The sequence below is a fragment of the Gopherus flavomarginatus genome, chromosome 1, assembly GCF_025201925.1.
Source record: "Gopherus flavomarginatus isolate rGopFla2 chromosome 1, rGopFla2.mat.asm, whole genome shotgun sequence".
In the NCBI taxonomy this organism is placed as follows: Eukaryota; Metazoa; Chordata; order Testudines; family Testudinidae; genus Gopherus; species Gopherus flavomarginatus.
In genome coordinates, this window is record NC_066617.1 from 271,168,673 (window position 1) to 271,191,447 (window position 22,775).

The 22,775-nt window shown below is 43.0% G+C and overlaps 1 protein-coding gene across 7 annotated transcripts in view; it reads left to right on the plus strand.

The window, feature by feature from the left end:
* DOCK9 (dedicator of cytokinesis 9) overlaps window positions 1–22,775 on the plus strand; it is a 347,564-nt gene that overhangs the window by 17,220 nt on the left and 307,569 nt on the right. Inside the window, exon 1 of one of the 7 annotated variants that reach the window (XM_050946711.1) lies at window positions 912–930. The exons of the other annotated variants lie outside the window; for them this stretch is intronic. The gene's annotated coding sequence lies outside the window, so the exon portion shown is untranslated. Of the gene's footprint in view, window positions 1–911; window positions 931–22,775 lie in introns of those variants that run through there. 7 annotated transcript variants of the gene reach the window in all.

Genomic DNA, 22,775 nt, shown 5'->3' on the forward strand with positions numbered 1-22,775 from the left:
TGTTATGAGGAGTAAGTAACACTTCCTTATTTACTTTCTCCACACCAGTCATGATTTTAGACCTCTATCATATCTTCCCTTAGTTGTCTCTCTTTCAAACTGAAAAGTCCCAGCCTTATTACTCTGTTCATACAGATGCTGATCCATACCCCTGATCATTTTTGTTGCTCTTTTCTGAACCTTTTTCCATTCCAATATATCTTTTTTTTGAGATGGGGTGACCACATTTCAACACAATATTCATGATGTTTGCATATATAGAGATGGATTTATATAGAAGTGATATATATTCTGTCTTCTGACCTTTGCCCTTAATGATTCCCAACATCGTTTGCTTTTTTGACTGCCGCTGCACATTGAGTGGATGTTTTCAGAGAACTATCTGCACTGCCTCCAAGATCTTTGAGTGGTAACAATTAATTTAGACCCCATCATTTTATATGTGTAGTTGGGATTATGTTTTCCAATGTGCATTATTTTGCATTTCTAAATATTGAATTTTCATCTGTCATTTTGTTGCCCAGTCACATAATTTTGAGAGATCCTTTGTAGCTCTTCGCAGTCTGCCTGGGACTTAACTATCTGGAGTAGTTTTGTATCATCTACAAATTTTGCCACCTCACTGTTTATCCCTTTTTCCAGATCATTTATGAATATGTTGAATAGGACTGGTCCCAGTACAGACCCTTGGGGGACTCCACCATTTACCTCTCTCCATTCTGAAAACTGACCATGCATTCCTACCCTTTGTTTCCTGTCTTTCAACCAATTACCAGTTCATGAGTGCTGTCTCTCTTACCTATGACAGCTTACTTTGCTTAAGAGCCTTTTGTGAGGGACCTTGCCAAAGGTTTTCTGGAAATCTAAGTACAGGAGAGAGAGTGTGGCTTTTGATCTGAAAGAAAGTCGAATCAGGAAAGGGGTAATGAGGTAAGTACTTGCTCAAAGGTGCTGCAGCGAAGCTGGCTTTACTTGGAGCATGGAATGATCTCTAAAACCCAGAATGTGAGGCTTGCTTACAGCTTTTGTTTTTCTTACTGTTTTAGATATTGTAGATCTTGCTTAGTTCTTGGCACTAGTGGGTTTGCTATAGTAACACTAGATTGATGGAGGGCAAGAGGACATGGTCTCAAGCTGATTCTGGTCCCAGGGCATCAGTTCCTGGCCTTGCCTAAGTGATAAGCAGGGTCAGAGTTTAAGCCCAGGCTCAGCATATTGGCTCTTGCCCTCTCCCGTGCCCTTTAGAGCTGTTGCTGCAGAGGATGCAGCATGTTTTGAGGAATGCAGGTGTGTTTGTCTATCTGACTGCTTAGCTAGGGCTGAGGCCTCTGTCACCACTGACTATAATGAGATCTAGGTCAGGCTTCTTCCATTTGGAAGATAAACATTTCAAAGTATCTATTTTGCAGGGGAATCAGCTTTTAAGGTACTAATTCAGATTATATAATTGTATCTGTTTTGCCAAAATTACAATGTCTTTTTATCTAGAAGGCAAAATTCCTGTAGGTGAAACTTTTTTCCTATGGAACAACCAAGTTCTGCCTTCTGTAGTCTAGATTTATACCTATTATATTAGCATTTATTCAAACTCCATTTTAGGTATCGTTATTGCATTTCATTTTCACTCTCCAGGAAGGCTTGTAAAATTATTGAGACATGCCCATGTAAACTGTTACGATAAAAGCTTGTGCCGGTGAACATGTGAAATACTAGATGGAAAAGTAAAATATATTCCTTAGAAATTCAAGCAGGAACACTTTTTTTTCCTGTCAAAGGGCTTGTCGTCACTACTGTGAGTGATGTAGTTATACCTATCTAATTTCCTAGTGTAGACTTGGCCTGAGTTGTGCATGTGCTGATGAGTCTGTCCCCTTTGTCCCCAAACTCTGGAAAACAAGCAATCCCAAATAAGGGTTAAAATAATTTCTGGAGACAGCGTTGTTTTTTTACAGCCATCTGTTTGAATGTTTTATATTTAGATTGGTATTTAAAATACTGCCTTGCCTTTAATAGACAGATAACTATAATAAAATATACTGTGACAGGAGGCCTGGAGCTAGCCAGCTTTCTTCAGTTAACCCTGCCGAAGTAGGCAGAACTTATTGGGGTCAGGTGATAGCCTTGTAAACACCAGGGAGTAAAAGAGTTGATAGCTTAATTTGGAGGGGGGAAACACAGGGAACCAGCCACATAAATTACATTGACATAAGCAGTAGTGTAGACCTGCCCTCAGAGTAGCCCAGAAGGGTATGGGAACTGAACCCAGAGGGTGGGCTGAAGAACCTTTTTGTTTGTACTTCTGTTACTCTGGAAGGGGATTGAATTCTGAAAGTAATGCAGCCAGAGGGCGTACTACATGAATCCCCAAGAGACAGAAACCCTGGTGAGTGGGAGTTCAAGCTCAGCCAGCAAGGGTGCTGTGGCATAGACATGCCTTTTTAACATGTGCCAGTGCCTCCTTTTCTCCTTCCCCCTCAACCTTCCCTCCCAAAAAACAGCCCCCTAGAATCATGTTTATCAGAAAATGATGGTGACTGGTTACAAACTAGAGAAATAATGAGGAGGCACCTTAACGACTAATAGATTTATTTGGGCATAAGCTTTTGAGGGTAAAAAACCCACTTCAGATGCATGGAGTGAAAATTACAGATGCAGGCATAAATATACTGATACTTGAAGAGAAGGGAGAACTAGAGAAATTACCAAGTGAGCAACCAGTATACGGATGAGGTAAACACTAAATGTACACTAAGTATTTCTCAGTTGTTTTTTTGGAATGAGTTCTTTGCTTTGTTAAACTGGTGTAAAGTTGTGTACATATAAGGTATTCTAAAGATGAAAAATATAGGATGTTTTGGGATAGCTTTCCTACAAACCTGGGAAATTCAGAGTTAGTTACATTTGAAAAAAATCCAAATGTGTTAAGGCAGGGGTTCTCAAACTGGGGGTTGGGATCGCTCAGGGAGTCACGAGGTTATATGTGGGGTCAAGAGCTGTCAGCCTCCACCCCAAACCCCACTCTGCCTCCAGCATTTATAATGGTGTTTAAATATATAAAAAAGTGTTTTTAATGTGTAAGGGGGGGGTCACACTCAGAGGCTTGCTATGTGAAAGGAGTAACCAGTAAAAAAAAAAAAAAAGTTTGAGACCCACTTTGTTAAGGTGGGATAATACACAGCCCTTATTTAATTCTGAATATCCTGGCTTTGTAAGATTTGTATTTTGGATAGCTAAATATCTTTCAGTATTTTTAACCTTTGAAGGCTGATATGAATGCAGCTTTAATCCTAGTTTAACATCGTTCTTATCTGGGCATTTCCTTGTATTTTTAATTTGTTTTGTTCATGTATAAACTAATGACCCAATGAGAATTTTACTGTGATATTCCTAATGGTTTGAAGATATGTAGTATCAACTTTAAATCACATTTTTTAAAAGGAATTTACTTTACATCTAGATTAATCAGAATGCTCTTTCTGCATTATCTCTTTAGAGCAATGCATAGTAACCAGAGTGTATTACTTGACCCCCAGATTTTAAAAACTGCTGGTTAAAAAACATGAGGTGGAGGTTGCAGTGCTAGTGACAGCCATAGAGTTCTAAGACCTAGCAGTTGTCGGAACTTAATATTCATGTGGCTGTTCTAGAGGTGAAGTGTGGATCCTTTGTGATGGTATCTGCTCAGTCTTATCAATTTAAACTGTTCTGAAAAATGGAGAATTTGGTGAATACAGGAATATATACAAATACTATTAGCCTCTTCTCCCATGTTCTTGGTTAACTTGTATTAGATTTGGATTGAAGTAGCTAATTCTGTGGGCAATTGTAGCATTTGACTTCTTCATACACATATATATCTGTGTAGAGGGAATTTGACGGGGAGGAGAGGGTGGAAGGGGTTGAGGATTGTCATACTCTAATGAAGACCTAGATAAGCGGAATCATGAGCCTTTTTTGGGGGGTGGTAGGGTTGAGATCTAGGCTCATATTTCTACCCAAAGAAAGATAACTTTAAAGACAAATAGCCTAGAAAAAGGGAACAAATTTGTTAAGGAAAAATGTCTTGTTCTGAAGTTGCTGTGCTACAGTAATGATTATAATAACCCTTTGGTTGACACCAGCGTCCTCTAGTATTACTGTGGAAACATGCTGTCCTACATTTGGATTATTCAGTCTTGAAAGCATGTAGAGACTAGTAGCTTATTAATGTTTTTAAAAATTCATTTAGGTTGTTCCAGAGCATTGCATAAATTTACTGTGTGTGTGCATATATAATATGTATGTATGATTACTGTATAAAACTTTCAGTGAGACATAGAATAGACTTCCAGGATTTTAGAATAATTTAAATTCACATATATTAAACACCAGTTGGACCAACTTATGTGGTCAGTTGCACTGAAAGCTTATTCAATACAGTATGTCCAGCTTGTCAGAGATTATTGGTGATACTACATAGTGCTCTTGTCTACAAATATTTTTGAAAATGAATCAGAAGTATACCAGGTTTTTGAAGTCAGGTGCACTTAATTGAATAGATCTGTGCTTAACTTGCACATGTTCCAGTGAGGAAAGTAGGAAGGTGTGTGTGTGTGTATGTGCGTGCACGCTCACATATGACTATATAACTCAAGGGTTCTCAACCTTTTTCTCTCGGAGGCTCCCCTTCGAGATGTTATAAACACTCCAGGGCCCAGTGGGGGAGGCCTTGGGGCAGGGGCCTTGGGCGTAAGTGTAGTTTGACTTCTATTCGGGGGGGGGGGGGGTAGGGGCCTACAGAGCTTGAGCTACCTCCTCATGTTTGGGTCCAGGGATGGAGTGCCACCTCCTGACTCACTTCAGCAGGCCACCCAGCCTGCCTGAATTGCAGGTGGGGGGGCAACCAAAAATTATAACTCAAAGGTAGGGGTAGTTCAGAAAGTTTTGAAAACAGCTTAGGGTGCAGGGAAGTGGTAGGTAGGTAGGGGCTGTGTGCAGACAAGATAGCTCAAGGTGCAGGGAGTGGGTAGTAGGGGCAGGGAGAGGAGACGGGCAGGGGAGAGGTGTGGAGTTGCCCCTGGGACTGCTGTGCTCTTGCGTTGCAGTTGGGAGCTGGGCAGGGCCCTCCATGTCCTCAATTCTGCCGATGGACTCAGGGCTTCTGCCCCACAGGGAGCACCAGGAGTCCGGGCTTCAGCTCCACACCTCTCAGCTTCAGCTCTGTGGAGGGTGCCGGGGATCTGGGCTTCAGGCACAGGGCCCTTCGGCCCCCTTAATAGGGCTCACAGACCCCCAGGGGGCTGTGGATCCCCGGTTGAGAACTGCTGATATAACTGGTTCATTGTCTGTATTTAGTGTCTGCATACATGACCAGTTAGCCAGTTAAATAGCAATATGCACACAGCTTACTAACACATGCATGTCATGGGCTTATGATTGTAAAACAGTTGTAAGTTTGCACTAAATTACATATGCTTATCTTTGAAAATCTGTCCATTGATTTTTAATTTCAAAAATAAATGCTACAGAAAGGAAAAGTTACTAATGACTTACTGGAAAAACTTGAACTCTCTGACTCAACATCAGACAGCGGCAAGCTTAGTTGTACACTTAGGAACAGATTTGCTGCAGGCTCTTCGTTTGGCATGTGGGTATTGGTATGAGAGTTTCTGGAGTAGCTGAGATCAGGGACTGGAGCTGATACTCTGTTCATTGGGATGGGGAAAGACTGGCAAAAATGTAGTTATCGTGGAACAAAGCAGTGGCTCAAGAATATTTGCAGTGGTCAATATCTGATGCTTCAGGAGAAAGTTTAACTGTCCTCTCTCCAGTGGTCCTATTTTAAAAACAGTGTACGGTAGAAATGTGGATAGAACTTCCCTCTGACTTTAGCTAGTGCTTAGTTTAGGTTTCAAGGTCTAAAGATCTTTGTAACGTCTTTTCAGGTAAATACTAAAGAGTTTAATTTGAGGAAACAATGCAAATTTGCAGATAGTGATAGAAGTGAAAAGAATAGTTTCTTTTCTAGGTTGAACGTGTCTGCCAGGAAATCTCTTTTTTCCATGATTACAATGATATCTAAGTACAAAACTCCAAAAGTAATGCACATATCACAAGATTCCCTTCTGCTTGAAATTGTTGTGAAGTAACTCATCTAGAGGCTGAGAAGGTGCTCCCTACGACTTGCACAGCATACTATATCTATATAATTGCATAATTTACACTTGCATACAGAGGAGGAAGAAAGATAGTTTTGTGAATAAGGCATGTGACAAGGAGACTTGGATTCTATTCTCATCTCTGCCCCAGACTATCTTGAGGCAAGTTTTGCAGGGCCTGATTTCTCTTAGGTGCTGAGCACCTAAAACTCCTATTTAAGTGGATAGGAGGCTCAGTTCCTTTGAAAAGGATATTAAATGCATGATTGTTTCCTCATCTGTAAAATGGGGATAATACTTGTGTATCTCATGGATATGTTGTGAGGCTTAACTTATGGTGTCTGTAAAGGTGCTTTGAGATCTTTCCATGGAAGACTGAGTGTTAGAACTATGAACTTACTCTTTGAATACCAGAAAGTCAATATATTAATACTTTGTACTGAACATATTTAACAATGAGATGTGGCTAATCTTTGTGTGCATGCACAAATTTAACATGATGGTCGCTAGTGGTGTAGCATAAGGCAGTGGGACAGGATTTCCCCTTGAGTACATCACACTATGCTAGCAGGGTTCCTCTTCATGATGAAACATCTAGGTATTAATGCATCTTTAGTATCTAAAATCTCAGAGACCTGTGGGCATGGAGGATTAAAGGAAGAATTTGTGCTTTTGTTCGCTTTCCTAGATCTTTGGTTTAAGACTGGGTTTTAATTTTCAGTGTTCAGGCTTTGTTTTGTAGATTTGTTTTCCTATTGCAGTCAGTGAGCATCCTAAATAAGCAAATTGTGGAGGTTTAGGCCCATAAATATATAGCTTAATATTTTTATTAGTATTTACTGGAGACTATCAGATCTTCTGTGTCAATATCTGTAGTTTTACATTGACTGTCAAATACCAACAGCGAGCAATAGAAGATCTGTTAGAAATGGGGAGAAAAAAAATCCCACCACATTCTTAGTTCCAACAGGGTATCTATTGTATTGAAATGCAAAACAAAGTAAATAAACATCAAACTGCCTCAAGCACATTTTATTGGAGGTATCTGCAATTTCTAGCTGTTGTGATTGGAGAGTGACACTTCATTGTTTACAGCAGCTTTTTTTTCATGTGGTCTTATAAGCGTAAACTGTTATATACTCTTTCCGACCATTACTCCCTAGCTCAATTCCCTCCTCCCTCAGTGTAACGAACAATGAGGCTGGTCTACACTAGGAAAAACTTGCTGGTATAGCTGTACCTCTAAACCAGGGGTGGGAAGACTATGGCCCAAGGGCCGCATCTGGCCCTCCAGACGATTTAATCTGGCCCTCAGGCTCCTGCCTGGGAGTGGGGTCATGAGCTTGTCCCACTCCGCGTGGCTCACAGAAGCATGTCCTCCCTCTGGCTCCTCCTTGTGGCCAATGGGAGCTGCAGGGGTGGCACCTGCGGACAGAGCAGCGCCTTTGCATAGGAGCTGGAGCAGGGACATGCCACTGCTTCTGGGGGCTGCTTGAGGTGAGCGCCATCCTGGAGCCTGCACCCCTGACTCCCACCTGCACCCAAACGCCTGTCCCAGTCCTCATCCCCTCCTGTCCTCCAAACCCCAACCCAGTCCCAGCCTGGAGCACCCTTCTGCACCCCCAACCCCTCATCCCTAGAGCCCTCACCACTCCCGCACCGCAACCTTCTGCCCCAGCTTGGAGCTGCCTCCCGCACCCTGAACTCCTCATTTCTGGCCCCAACCTAGAGCTCATACCCAAAGTTGGAGCCTTCACCCCCTCCTGCACCCCAACCCCCAATTTTGTGAGCATGCATGGCCCACCATACAGTTTCCATACCCTGATGTGGCCCTCGGGTAGGGTGACCAGACAGCAAATGTGAATAATCAGGACAGAGTGGAGGATAATAGGAGCCTATATAAGAGAGACCCAAAAATCAGGGCTGTCCCTGTAAAACTGGGACATCCAGTCACCCTACACTCTCTGGCCAAAAAGTTTGCCCACCCCTGCTGTAAACCCTTCTAGTGTAGATGCTAATATAACTTCTGTGATTGATTAATATATCTATATCAATCTGAAAAGTTCCTCCTGTTTTGTAAATGCCATTTTGATAGTAACCTGTTTGGTAACACTTAACTTTTACATTGTAGCCTCCATCATGGTCTGGGACATCCAGGAGATGGTGGAAGAAATCCGTATGTCCAGCAGAGATGCTAATAATAGGAATGCCATCAAGGCTGATGACTTGATGGTCTTTCATTCAAATGAGTGAGTTCCTAGAAGAAAAATCTGGCTGCAGCCTACAAGAACTAGTTGTCACATTTTGGACTGGGAGGCAGCTAGAGCAAAGGAACTAATCATCTGATGGCTGTTTTTTTAAAGGAGCTCCTGCATCCTCCTCTTCTTGTTCAGTCTTGCTATTGTCAGCCAATGAAAGGCCAGTGAGCACCCATGTTCAAAATGATCCAATCCTTAAATAGAGTTTTGGCCACTTCTGCCAGGTGACCCCCCCTGCCCCCAAGCAGCCTCTCATTGTAATGTAGACCAGGCTACCAAGTTAGGTTGACATAGATTGCCTTGCATTGACTGTGCATGTGTGTACACTGAAATTTGTGTCTGGTTGTAAAGGCCCCATTAAGGTAAAAACAGTGACTGCTCTGGCCACAGTTGTGCACCTTGCTGCTCAGGAGTCAGAGATTGGAAGCAACACTTAGTGAAAACACCTGGTGTATTTTTTAAATACCTTTTTCTGATTGCACACCTAGCAGTTGTCTGTCTTGTGTGCAACTGCCCAGCTGTCTCTGCTGGCTCCACACCTAGACATGTTCCTGTCTGGTGTAGGCAGGAGGTATTGAATCTCCTGGGTCTATGAGGGCACAACTATGGACCAAACATAGAAGTGGACATCTGTGAGAAGATTGTAAGGGGGATGCAGGTGAAAGGGGTATGACAGGGATCATCAACAGTGTCACATGAAAGCAAAGGAACTGCAGCAAGTGTACCACAAATCCAGGGAGGCCAACAAACTATCTGATGGTGAGCTGTAGACCTGCCACTTGAACAATGAACTGCATGTCATACATATGGGAGCCTGCCAGCACCCTGAAGACTACCATAAATACCTCGGAGCAGCCTGAAACAGGGAGCAGGAAGGGAGTGACACAGTGGGGGATAGTCCATCTATGCTGGGACCTGTTTGAGACTCGACTGCAGTCTAGTCAGTCCCACCAGCTGAGCACTGATGAGCCAAGTGAAGGGGAAGAAACCTGGGGTGAGTGTGTGCATACATTTTCCTTAGGTTTAATTATAAAGATAGGAACCAGCCCATCCCCCAAATTGACAAGACACAGGTATTGGCTTTTCACTGTTTTACTTGTATGAGAAGTAGTAGCGGTGTGACAAATGGAACTAGAGTTTGTATGTGCTTTTAATTTTACTGTTGAGTTAAATGGTAAAGGGCCATATGGAACATATTGTTTATGTCCCTTCTAGCTTCCTGAGAGCTCTTGATGAAACTTCAATGGAGATGGTGTGCAGTTCTCTCCTGAAGGCTTTGAGGGATGGTGCCTTCTGTCTTCCTGTATGGCAGGACATTTCATCCTGTCGCTCTGTCAGGAGTTTGACTGGCTCCATTGCAGTAAACAGGCTAGTGGCATACAGGTCTGAGCAGCTTCGGGAGGCCAGCTGCAGCTGTGCTCTCTGTGCCTTTTTTACCCTCAGGAATGAGATCTACTAAAATTGCCCCCGCCAGTTGAAAATAGTACCAATATTCAGTGCCATTGCCCTATACTCATACCCATGAAAATAGAGACCAAAACTTTGTTTTATGCGACTGATAATCTTAATGCACTACTCCTTCCTGCCCTCCCTCTCCTGTCAGACCATACTCACCATGGCTGGGACTGGAGAGTAGTGCTGGGCAGAGGCACTCCAAAGTTGAAATGTCAATAAGCATGTCTCTTAAAAAAATTTATTGGAATAAAGGGAAAAATTTTGTAACCATCTTTCCCTTTCCATTGTGACTGTAAATCCAGTGATAAATTTGTTTTTTTTTATCTGTAGCTGCTGCTGTTGCGGCCTTGAGGGGTACTCCCTCTTCACTTGCAAAACACCTGACCCTGATGAGGAAGAGAAAGAAGAGGACTAGGGAAGATCTGTTCAGTAAGATCATGCAAGCCAGTGTTATATTGGACTGTGAAAAAAGGGCTTGGCTGGCCAGTGTGGCAGCCAGCATGGAGAGGGACTGAGAGGACAGGAGAAAATGGAGAGAGACCCAGGAATCCCAGCAGGAAAAGGAGAGAGAGAGAGATGGACCAGGACATAATGGGGCTTCTCAGGCAGCAAACAGATGCTGCAGACTCTAGTTGACTTGCAGGTCCAACAATCATGGACTTTGGTCACCCTTTGCAGTTTCTGGAGAACTCTATAGTGGCAGCTCTCTACACCCCCTTCCATTCCATGTAGCATCATGGGTTGCATCCCTACCCCTGTCACTCCATAATGGGGGACAGTAAGGACAACGACAGATTAACACATACTATGTATTCGTCTCACAGGTCAGTGTATGTCATAAACAGATAGTTAAGGGTTAATAGAACAGGAGTACTTCATGTCTTTCTTGACAGTAAAGGGTTAACAAGTTCAGTGAGCCTGGCTGTCACCTGACCAGAGGACCAATCAGGGGACAGGATACTTTCAAATCTTGAGGGAGGGAAGTTTGTCTGTGTGCTGTTAGTTTTCGGTGGTTGTTCTCTCTGGGTTCTGAAAACGACCAGACGTGCAACCAGGTTTCTCTCCAATCTCTCTGATGCAGTCTCTTATGTCCAGAATAGTAAGTACTAGGTAGATAAGGCAAATTAGGCTTATGTTTGTTTTCTTTATTTGCAAATGTATATTTGTCTGGAAGGAGTTTAAATTTGTATTTTGCTGAAAGGATTTTAATTTGTATTTGCATACATAGGCTGGGAGGGTATTCCCAGTGTCTATAGCTGAAAGACCGTGTAACATATTCCATCTTAAATTTACAAAGATAATTTTTACTGTTTTTCTTTCTTTAATTAAAAGCTTTTCTTGTTGAAGAACCTCATTTTTTTTTTGTTTGTTTTAAATTCTAGTGAGACCCCATGGGACTGAGTCTGGATCCACCAGGGAATTGGTGGGGAGAAAGGAGGGAAGGGGGGGAGAGAGGTTAATTTCTCTCTGTGTTAGGACTACTTTCTCTCTCGGGGGAGTCTGGAAGGGGGAGAGAGAAGGAGGGGGGAAAGTGGATTTTCCTCTCTGTTTTAAGATTCAAGGAGTTTGAGTCACAGTGATCTTCCAGGGTAACCCAGGGAGGGGAAGCCTGGGAGAGGCAACGGTGAGGGAAAGGGTTTACTTACCTTGTGTTAAGATCCAGGGGGACTGGGTCTTGGGGGTCCCCGGGCAAGGTTTTGAGGGGACCAGAGTGTACCAGGCACTGGAATTCCTGGTTGGTGGCAGCACTACAAGTACTGAGCTGGTAATTGAGCTTAGAGGAATTCATGCTGGTACCCCATCTTTTGGACGCTAAGGTTCAGAGTGGGGAATTATACCATGACAGTATGTGTAGTCAAAATGGATTGCATTTGTGCACTGAGATGGGAAGAAATGTTCACTGCCTTTCTCATTTTAAAAGTTCTGTTTCATTCATTTGTTATAAGTTTGTATTGGCATATTGTGTTTTGCACTGTTTTCTCAATAAATTTATTTTTTGAAAATAAACTCATCTTTATTATGTTACCACACATACTGCAGAATGCATAGAAATACTCAAAGCAACTAGTACCTGTAAGTATACAGCACCATAGAAATCATACGTTTACCAAAAGACTCAGTCATATGTGTAATGGTACAGCAAGCACCGTGTATTTCATAGGTTTAGTGAAAGACACAGGAATAATTATAAATCTACAGCAAGCATTACAGAGTTCTTTACAGCTCCCAAGTCTTCAGGGCCAGAGTACAGTCCAGCACATTAATGTGTCTGGCCATTAACGTGCTCTTCCAACTGCATAGCTCCACATTCAGTTTGTGATGGTCCTTTTATCTGGTTGTTCAAACTCAGTAGACAGCCATTCCACTACCTCCTTCCACCTCGGTGACAACTTTCCTCCTTTGCCTCACAGATATTATGCAGGATGTAACAGGTAGCTATAATCATTGGGGTATTTTTTTCACTGAGATCCCATTTTGTGAGTAAACATAGTCAACATACCTCCAGTTTACTAAAAGTATGTTCAACTGTAATTTTGCACCTGCAGTTGAATATTTTCTTGGTGTGGTCAAGGTGGCTAGTGTGGCTTTGAGCCATGGGAGTAGAGTAGGGCTAGGTCCCCCAGGATTACTACTGGCATTGCATTATTGCCAATGGTAATCCACTGGTTGGAAAAGAATGTTCCTGCTTTCTGAATAGTCCTGCGTTCTTAAAGATGTGAGCATCATGCGTCTTCCCATGCCATCCCATGCTGATATTGGTGAAACATCTCTGGTGATCCCTGGACACTTGTGTATCCAAAAGTAGCCATTTCTTTTGATGTACTCTGGCAACGTGGGCTGGTGCCAAAGTAGGAATGTACGTGCCGTCTGTCGTCCCACTGCAGCATCAACACAAGCAGCCAGGTATGCGCACGCTTGAGTGATATACTAACTTTGGTGGCTGTATGCTGTTGTAATTTGCGTTGACCAAAGTTTGTAGTATAGACATGGCCTTAGACCACATCAGCCCCCTCTGAGTCTTTCCATTGAATCCACCTTTATGTGTACATCAAATACAAGCTTAATATCTTGACCTTTTTGAGGCATTTTCATAATTTAGCTAATCTAGTACTTATTATGATATTGACCCCTGCCTTTGTTGCTCTACCAACATTCCCAGCCTTTAATGTCCACTATTCAGCTTTGCCCTTAAATGTGGCCATGTTGCCCCTTTTGCATGAGAAAATCTTCCTGATTAAAATCCAAGTAGCCACTGCTTTCTTTCTTCAAATACTTCCTTAAGGCTAACCTCTGATACCTACAAAACCCACCCTTTTAATTATAGCTAGACATGTGACAACCTATGTTTATTACTTCTGTACTCCCTCCCTTGCTCTAATCCCAACTAAAAGGTAAAAAACACAAACTCCAAACAAAAACAAACTAACAAAGCTATGCCAATTTTTTTTCTATGCGAATTTGTATGTTTAATGCATATTCTCTACCCTTCTTCTGTTTGTATTTTTAAACAGTAAGTAAGATTTTCAGGGCAGAGATTCTCCTCTTCTGTATTGGTTGAGTGCCCAAGAGAAAGGAGCCTCAATCCAGATTAGGACCTCTGGGTGCAATCCTAATTTGCAACTACTGGTAAATGAAAGCAAATTCTAGTTGGACAATTTGCTCTTCAAGACAAAGAATAGGAATATACAAACCCAGAAATGTATATTAAAGCACTATAAAAGAAATTTCAAGCTATCAACCATAGAACTAGTTAATATCCAGTGGTTTCCCTTTCAAAACACACTGCATGGGTGTTATCTAAACTTCATTCAAACATGTATGAAAGTTGCTTTTGTAAACAATGTGTGTACTTCAAAGGTCTTGCCATCAAACCAATATTATCTATGCCTTCTGTAAGTCGGTCGTGTCGGGGCTCGTCCCCCTCAGGCGTGGCGGGGAGCCAGGGCGCCTCCTTACGCTCTGCAGTCTGGGTAGGCTTAGCCCTCGGCAGGTGTTGAGTGGGGTACAGGGTCTGTAAACAGGGTAGGGCCCCGGCCCTCTAGCCGGGGTCGGGGCTCTCAAAGTCAATAAGCCCCGGCCCTTGGACAGGGCGGGCAGCAACAGTTCAGGCTCAGGCCTCTAGCGGGGCTGAGCAAACCCAGTATCAGCCCAGGCCCTTGGACAGTCCGGGCAGCAATAGTTCAGGCTCAGGCCATAGCAGGGGCTGAGCAAACACAATATAACCCCGGGCCCTTGGCTCGGGCGGGGCACTAAACGCAAGTCTAATTAGCTCTGGCCCTCTGGATCAGGGCAGAGCAGTGGCAAAGTCAATGGGGCCCAGCCCTTGGTTCGGGCGGGGCACCAAACAAGTCTAATTGGCTCTGGCCCTCTGGATCAGGGCAGAGCAGTGGCAATAGGCGGGAAGAGGGGGAGTCTGCCACCCGGTTACGGGTGGCAGGGGGAACGCAGGCCCTCCCACTTCACTGCGTTCCAGCCCGGGGCCCTAGCAGCGGTCAAGACCCGCTGCGGTCAGTGGGGATCCTGGCCGCAACACACTGACATGGGTTCGGGCTCTTCAGGAGCCGAACCAGGGTCGGCTATCCCTGGGCTACTTCCAAGCTCCCCCTCTCTGGGTACCTGGTTCTTGCCGGCGTCGTCTGGTGGGTCCCAGACCATGGGCTCCTCCGGGTACCGGTCGTGGGGAAGCTCAGGCCACTCCTCGGGGTATCGGGCACACGGCAGGTCAGGCCGACGTTCCTCCGGGTACCGGGTCTGAGGCAGGTCCAGCCAGCGTTCCTCTGGGTAGTGGGCGCGGGGCAGGTCCGGCCAGCGTTCCTCCGGGTAGTGGGCGCGGGGCAGGTCCGGGCAGTGCTGCTCCGGGTAATGGGCGCGAGGCAGGTCAGGCCCGGCAGGAGCTTGGGCACCAGCGTCTGTCTTCTCTGGCAGCCTGCGCCCAACTGAGTGCTGGGGCTGGGCTTTTATACTTCCTGTCCCGCCCCTTGACTTCCGGGGGGCGGGGACAGGCCGTGCTGACTCCGCCCACTGAGGCGCCTGCTCTGGCTCGTCCCCCTCAGGCGCGGCGGGGAGCCAGGACGCCTCCTTACACCTTCCATTCCAGCATTCACCATAACACCCAAAGAGTTTAGCCTCCATCTTCATTGGCATTCTGCCTTTTACACATAAATTTTTGACATTAAGAGCATGTTCTCTGTCAATTTTCTTGAAGATAAATTGTTAATCTTGGGAGATTACAGGTAAATCCAAACACTACCAATTAGGTGGTCTGTTCCCATCTGTTTTACTTATGTATCAGCTGTTCTTCAGTTTCTTGGATTATGTCCAGTTTAGCACAATTAAACTGTAGATGGAGCCATCTGAAAATTTCTCATCTGTTTCTACCTTTTGATTTTTAGATGACAGATTAAGTAGTTGAGGTTGGGTTTTGTGTCTGAAACTCTGTGCCTTATTTTGCTGTTTAATACATTCTGCAGGAAAGTGTAGTTAACATCATTTACAAGAGATGGTTTTTAACGTAATAGAATTTGTTGTTTCCAACATTAAGGTGCCAACATCAACGTTAATACTTCATTTTATTTAATATTGGGCTAATCTGAAAATGTATGTAGCAAAATATATGCAATATGTGCAATTTTATTGAAACAATACCATTTTGAAGCTAGCTCATTGCATGATCATGTGTTACTAGTTAATATACTGTCTTTATTAATGGTGGAACTGTTTCTTTGAATTGTCAGTGTAGACATAAGAACATAACATAAGAATGAACGTTATTGGGTCAGACCAAAGGTCCATCTAGCCCAGTATCTGTCTACCGATAGTGGCCAATGCCAAGTGCCCCAGAGGGAGTGAAGCTAACAGGCAATGACCAAGTGATCTCTCTCCTGCCATCCTTCTCCATCCTCTGATGAACAGAGGCTAGGGACGCCATTCCTTACCCTTCCTGGCTAATAGCCATTTATGGACTTAGCCACCATGAATTTATCCAGTTCCCATGCATGTGAGATGGGATTTTTTGAGTAGCTGTGTCTGTCAGGGCTGAACATGCTGGACAAGGGCATAAAGTGTGTAGCAGTCAAAGTCCTCTTTGTTTCTTCATCTTGCTTGTGGTAAGAGATGGAACTGAGTGTCTGACTCAGCACTTTCTTAAAACTACAAAGTCATTCCTTTTTTTCACTAATTCTGTTAAAAGAAAAAATTCATTTTCAATTTGCTACTTCCTTGAATTTGATTGAAAAGAAGAAACCTCTAGTAATTCCCTGTATACCTCCTCTGTACAGTGAGGCAAGGAGCTCTGTGCCAACTGCCGTGCCAACTGCCATGCCTCATGGTGGACTCAAACCCTGCTTGCATTGTGAAGGACTCACTGAGGGACACATCTGATATGTCTTCTGGGAGTTCCTTATCAGTTACTTGATGTGCTGGGCATTGTCCTCAGTGACCCCCAAGTCCAGAGATGCTCAGGTCAAGTTACTTCTGTTGGAATAATCCATGTAGGTAATTTCAGAACCAGGAGACTCCCATCGTCAATCTCCATTGCACACTCAGCACTGTCGAAAAGGAAGCAGGTTTGATGAATGTGAGGCTGTTATGTGGCTCCCATCTAAAGCCTATCATCACCTTCGGGAGCTGCCTTTCTGTCTTGATCAACTGTCACATTAGACAAAAGGGTATTGGACATCATCACATATTGTTACTTATTCACTTGCTCACGTTTCCCATTCCTCTTCAGATACTTTTCTCAAGAGAGCTTAAAAAAATTAGTTTTGTTGCTTTAGCAAGGAGATACCTCAGGAGTGCAGGAGAAGAGGTTTCTACTTCAGATATTTTCTCTTCTTGAAGAAGGTCTTCATCTTACCTTAGATCTGAGAAGACTGGACAAATACATAAATTGCTTTTGTCATTCCATATCTGCAGGCTTAATGTTGGTTCATGGCTCTGAACTTGCAGGATGTGTACTTCTACATAGTCATCTGCCCAACCCACAAGATGTACTTGAGATTCACAGTGGAGCCAAATCAGTACCAGTACAAGGTACTGCCATTTGGACTTTCCACAGAATCCAGAGCCATTACGAAATGTCCAGCAGTGGAAGGAGTGCACAGGTGAAGATGACACATACACATTTACCTTCACCTGGATGATTGGCTGATCAGGGCAGATCCCAGCAAGAGGAGATGATGAGCCTAGAATAGCTCTCTGCTTGCCTGGCTGGGTCTCCTAGTTAACTATGGACATTTTTTTTTTTTTTTAAATTCCAGCTGAGGATAGAATTCATAGGAGCTTTGTTTCCAGGTTGGAGAGTGTATATCTTCCTGAGGAAAGCATGTACCAGCCTGCTATCACAACAGCTTGAGAGAACCAGCTATGATGGTACGGACCTGCATTGAAGAATTGCACCACACATTGGTATGCACATACAGGGGACCACTTGCCATAGTTCCTTGTGTCGCCTACAATTCTGGCTCAAGTCAGCAGGAAAATCTGGGTTTCATCTCATGTCCTTGCAGGACTAACATGGTGGTTGTAACCCAAAAATGTGTAAAGAAGGGTAATGTTCTCAAATCCCTTCCCAGCAAGGACATTAATCATGGATGCATCAAATAGAGGTTGGGGATTCCCCCCAGACCACTAATAATTAAAGAGGGAATAGTAATGAACCCAGGAAGTGTGGGCCTTTGGAGAGCAGGAGCAGTTACCCATCACTGAGTTCAGCTGGAGGAATGAATGTAGTGCTCCAATGTCATTACTGATATCTTGTGTCTGTGGAAGGGAAGTATGGTCCATGCAGTGGTTAGGGTACTGGCTTAGGGTACACGAGACTCAGGTTCAATTTCCTGCTCAAGCATGGACTTCTGTGGGGTCTTGGGAAGTCACTTAGCCTCTCTGTGCCTCAGTTCCTCATCTGTAAAAATGGGGGTCATATCTCACAGGATTTTGTGAGGATAATTATACTAAAGAGCTTTGAGATCTACTGATGACAGACACCATATTACTGTTGAAAGCTGCATTGAGATCCAGTGCTATGATTGTGGAAATGACTTTAAGGTCACATTTTCGATGCCACGTGAGCTCTTTATGCTTTGCTCAGGTCTGAACCCTGATTGCAAGGTATTTAGGATGTTGAGTGGTGCTGGGTTTGGTTCTTCCTCCTGGGATGGTACTCAGCTTTTACTCAACCCTTCTTGAAGATTTAGAAAACATGTATTTTTCAGAGCTTGGTAGATGTGCTTTTCTGAAGGAAGCATTGATTATTTCCATTAGTACTGGGCATAATTGTGTTTTTGGCTGGCTTTCACTAGCCATCAGGGGTATGGCGCAGCTTCATAAGTTGGGAATGTGTATTTTTTTATTTCAGGGCTTCTGAGCTTTTAAGATGTGTGAGGGACAAACTCAGAGGTTGGAGGGTTTATGATACAATCTGGTCAGAGGTGGAATTTTCTCTTCATGGTTCTTTTTCAGTTGTTAGTATAACTTTGATCATCTCTTCATGTCAATTGATACTTGCATCTGTTGCTTGGACTACACAGTCTGAGTGATTTAGCTAATTCACAGTGCAGAATAGCTCTGCTGACAGTACTTCTGCTGAGAGTTTCAGAGTAGTAGGCTTGTTTTGCCTTCTTTACTGCATTGGCATGGCCTCCTAAGAATTATAGTGCTGTTGGCAATGGGTTGAGTGTTTTTCTTGACCACTCACGGGTGGTCTCTCTACCTGTGAACTATGGTGATCATCTTGGTTGATGTGGGAGTAATGTGTGGCTTGGGGCCAAGATGTTGATGGCGGTAGATGGGTGGTTTGTCCTATTGTGCTCATTAGCACTTTGGCCTTGTATTTGGATATCTTGTTCTCCTAGGATTGAAGTAGAGCATTCAAGGGATCTTGGGAGTGGACCAGCTTTGGGGCTCTGATCTGTGCCTGTTTGAGGTAGTGGCAAGACTAGAAGAGTGGTCTGTCTCCAGTGTTCACTCCTTGACTGAAAGTAGGATCAGCATGTCTGACTGTATGTATGGATCCAGATACGGCCTAGGAGAATCCTATGGCTTCAATGTCAGTTATGAGATCAAGTACTCTTGTATCCTTCGTGTTGTCTATTTGGAGGTTGGGGTCACAGAGGATGAGGAATCAGAACAATTCCAATACCACACTGGGAGAACCAGTTCCATTAGTTCCTCCAGGAAGTTGACTGACAGGGCTTCCCTTTGTGAACCTGTACTAGGCATCCTAGGTTTCTCTTGTCCTTTGCCTCTTGTTTCTGGATAAACTCAAGGTGTTGGTTTCTGGGGTAAAGCATCTTCTGGATGCTGCTTCACTCTTTTTTGTTGTATTTTGGCATCTGCCTTGGTTTGTGATATTTAGGGGTATTCTGCAGGGTGCTAGAGTAGGATTGTTTGGGGCATTGAGACGTATCTCAGTAATACAAACAAGGTTGGGTGCATTATTCAAAATGAGATAATTGGTAGTGCTTCTGCTAACCTGTGCTCCTAATTTACTTAAAGGTGATATTTACAAGAGCCCTTATGGGCATAGGGGCCTAATTTTAAGCTCCAGTATCTGAAAGTTAGACTTGTGTGTTCAATTTTTTTTTAAATAACTTTGTTAATGTTTTGAAAGTCTAGCTTTTCATTTGGTATTGATATAGAATGGTACAGCTTGTTCAAGGAGGACAGGCAGGGCAAAAAAGGGAGGGGGGAAACAGAAAAAGTGGAAATGTCAGAAGTGTTAAATATCTTTTTTGTTCGTTTTTCACCAAAAAGGTTAGTAGTGATTGGACGGTCAACATAATGAATACCAGTGAAAATGAGAGAGGCTCTGCAACTGAAATAGGGAAAGAAGTTAAAGATTACATAGGTTAGATATCTTGAAGTCACCCAGGGCCTGATGAAAAATATCCTAGAATGCTCAAAGAGCTGACTGAAGAGATATCTGAGCCCTTGGCAATTATCTCTGAGAAGTTGTGAGAGATTCCAGAGGATTGGAAAAGGGCAAATATAGCGCCAATATATTAAAAAACCAAAAAAAAAAAAAAAAAGGGGGGGGAACAAGGACAGCCCGTGGAATTAGAGACCAGTCAGTTTAACTTCAGTACCCGGAAAGATAATGGCGCAAATCATCATTTTGAAAACACCTACAAGATAATAAGGTGATAAGTAATAGTCAGCATGGATTTGTCAAGAACAAATTGTGTCAAACCAAGCTAATAGGCTTCCCCCTCATCCACAAAGCTCACTACCCTGTCAAAGAAAGCTATCTTGACAGTCACAGCAGCTCTCAAATGTTCACCAGAACCTGCCTACAACTATTAGGTCACATGGCGGCCACAATATTTGTGGTAAGAGGAGGAAGTTACCTTGTGCAGTAATGAAGGTTCTTGAAGATGTATGTTCCTGTGGGTGCTCCACTAACCACCTTTCTCTCCTCTACTTCAGAGTTGACTAATTGAGCTCTGCGGTAGAGAAGGAAGTGAAAGTGTTGGGTCGTGTACATGCTAGATGAGGCGCGAACAGCACCCTGAGACGACTACTGCTACCTAACTGAGCTCTGCAACCAAAAATCTCCAATCTATGGTGCAGATATGCAGTGATACCTGAAGTGGATCACCCACAGGTGAACACATTTTGAAGAACCCTCGTTACTGCACAAGGTGTGTAACTTCCTCTTCCTCACAATAACGTATAACACCTATACCTTTTTTTGAAAACTCAGGAATATTAGCCATGAAAATCTTTTTTAGAAAATTGTTAAATGGTAAAAATATCCCACCCAGCATATACAGATCAGTAACATCTGCTCCTCCAAATGCAACAGCAAAAAGCCTAACTACCACCACCACAAATTTCATACATACTTCTCATTGTTTGTACTGGTATCAACTAGACATTGTCGCTTTCCTTTTTAGGTGATTAGATAAGACCACTGCAAATTCCACTCACACATATGCACAAACTTTAAACAGATTGAGGGTTGCTCCAGGGACTATAAGAATCACACAAAACCAGCCCTTTATAATGACTTACCTATGCCTTTTCCTCTAGACAATCACATGTCTTTCAGTTTATAGAATTTATTCCATGTAGCATTATTCCCATAAATTTAAGTACAATAGGACAGTTGGTTCTCAACCAGGAATAAGTACCCCTGGGAGTGCACAGAGATCTCCCAAGGGTTACATCGACTCACAACAGACTATATAAAGTCAGTGCAAACTAAAATTTCATATAGACAATTAGTTGTTTATACTTCTATATATACTATACACTGAAATGTAATGTAATATACCTTGAAATGTAATGTAATATTTATATTACAATTGATTTGTTTTATAATTATATGGCAAAAATTAAAGTAAGCAATTTTTCACAAATAGTGTGCTGTGACACTTGTATTTTTATGTCTGATTTTTGTAAGCAAGTAGTTTTTAACTGAAGTGAAACTTGGAGTATGCAAGACAAATAATCTGAAAGGGATACAGTAGTCTGGAAAGGTTGAGAGATACTGCAGTAGGACAGTGGGGTTTTAATTACACCTGCATATCTGCTGTTACATTTGATAAGTAAGTGTGACTGGACCTTCATGCGTGATTGTGTATTTGTGGCTAGGTAGGAGTGAGATTGTGTACAAATGACATCAGTAGTCTGTTAACAGTTTGCTCCCTTGTTTTTCAGGTTTTTAGGTAAATGATGAACTATTTTGAGCAACCTTAATTACTCAAAAAAAGCCTTGGGGAGAAATAAGTAGTATTGGTACAATTTTAGGGTTTTACTCTGTGGCTTCTTTAAAATATTACTAAACAGCCCTTATGGAGCAGTATGCTTGGATAGTTTATCGTAGGGAGTCAGCAAAAATTGCCACTCAGTTGTTGTGCTGGGGTAACAATGGACTTCCTTTTCCAGTTTATATTGTCCGTTTTCAGTAAAAGAATGTTGGTGCTAACTTAGTCATGGGAATTCTGGTGTCTAAGATAACTCACTCAAGATTTGTTCCTGTTTCCTCTCTGTAAAGCACTGTGATTGAATTGTTGTCTTATAATTGTCACATTTATTCTGTAAATTTTATATAATATTTGAATAGGTTACTCACTGTTCTAAAAATTGTATCTTGCTGTGAATAGCTCGCAATAAACATCCGAAAGCTAGGACAAAACTTTATAAATGGATGTAAGTTAACCACTAGATGGAGTGCACTGTGCATACTTTAGGACTAGAAATACTATGTTTTGAAATAACTTATGTTCTCAAGACAATGATACATTTTTGTGCTTGTCATTTAATGTGGAAGGTATGTGTTAGAGTTAGGCTGGCTATGGACACATACTTCAAGTGCTATAGGATGCCACTGTTATTTTTAAACTCTATTATAGTGTAGAGCCCGCAGTTGACCCTTAGCTGCTGGTGCATGATTTACTGTCAAGTAGTTATGCAGGGGGAATTCCTGATATATCAGTGAACGAAAATGCGATAAAACTGAATGTTTTTCTCCTATATTGAATGGGACTTGATATGAAAATATGGAATTTTCTGAAATATTAATGGCTAATGACTTTAAGCCATAAGTTCTGATATTTATGATCACTTACGTGCGGTGAATTGGTATTTTTATTACTTCGAGTATGTCAGTGTGGATCCCATTCTCAATGCAGGTGAGCCTTATGCACTTGAGATTGGGGTGGTTGGATGGCGCGGAGGTTTGGGGGGGCAATCGGGATGGGGAATGGGGGATTGGATAAGGAGCAGGGGGTCCCAGGGGGCATGTTATGGGGTGTGGACAGGGATCGGGACAGGGAGCAAGGGGAGTTGTGTAGGGGGTGGGGTCTCGGAGGGGGTCAAAGGACAAGGAGCAGGGGGAGTTGGATGAGTTGCCTACTCTGAGGGAGGTGGATAGGGCGTGGGGGCCAGGCTGGTTGGGGAGGCACAGCCTTCCCTACCTGGC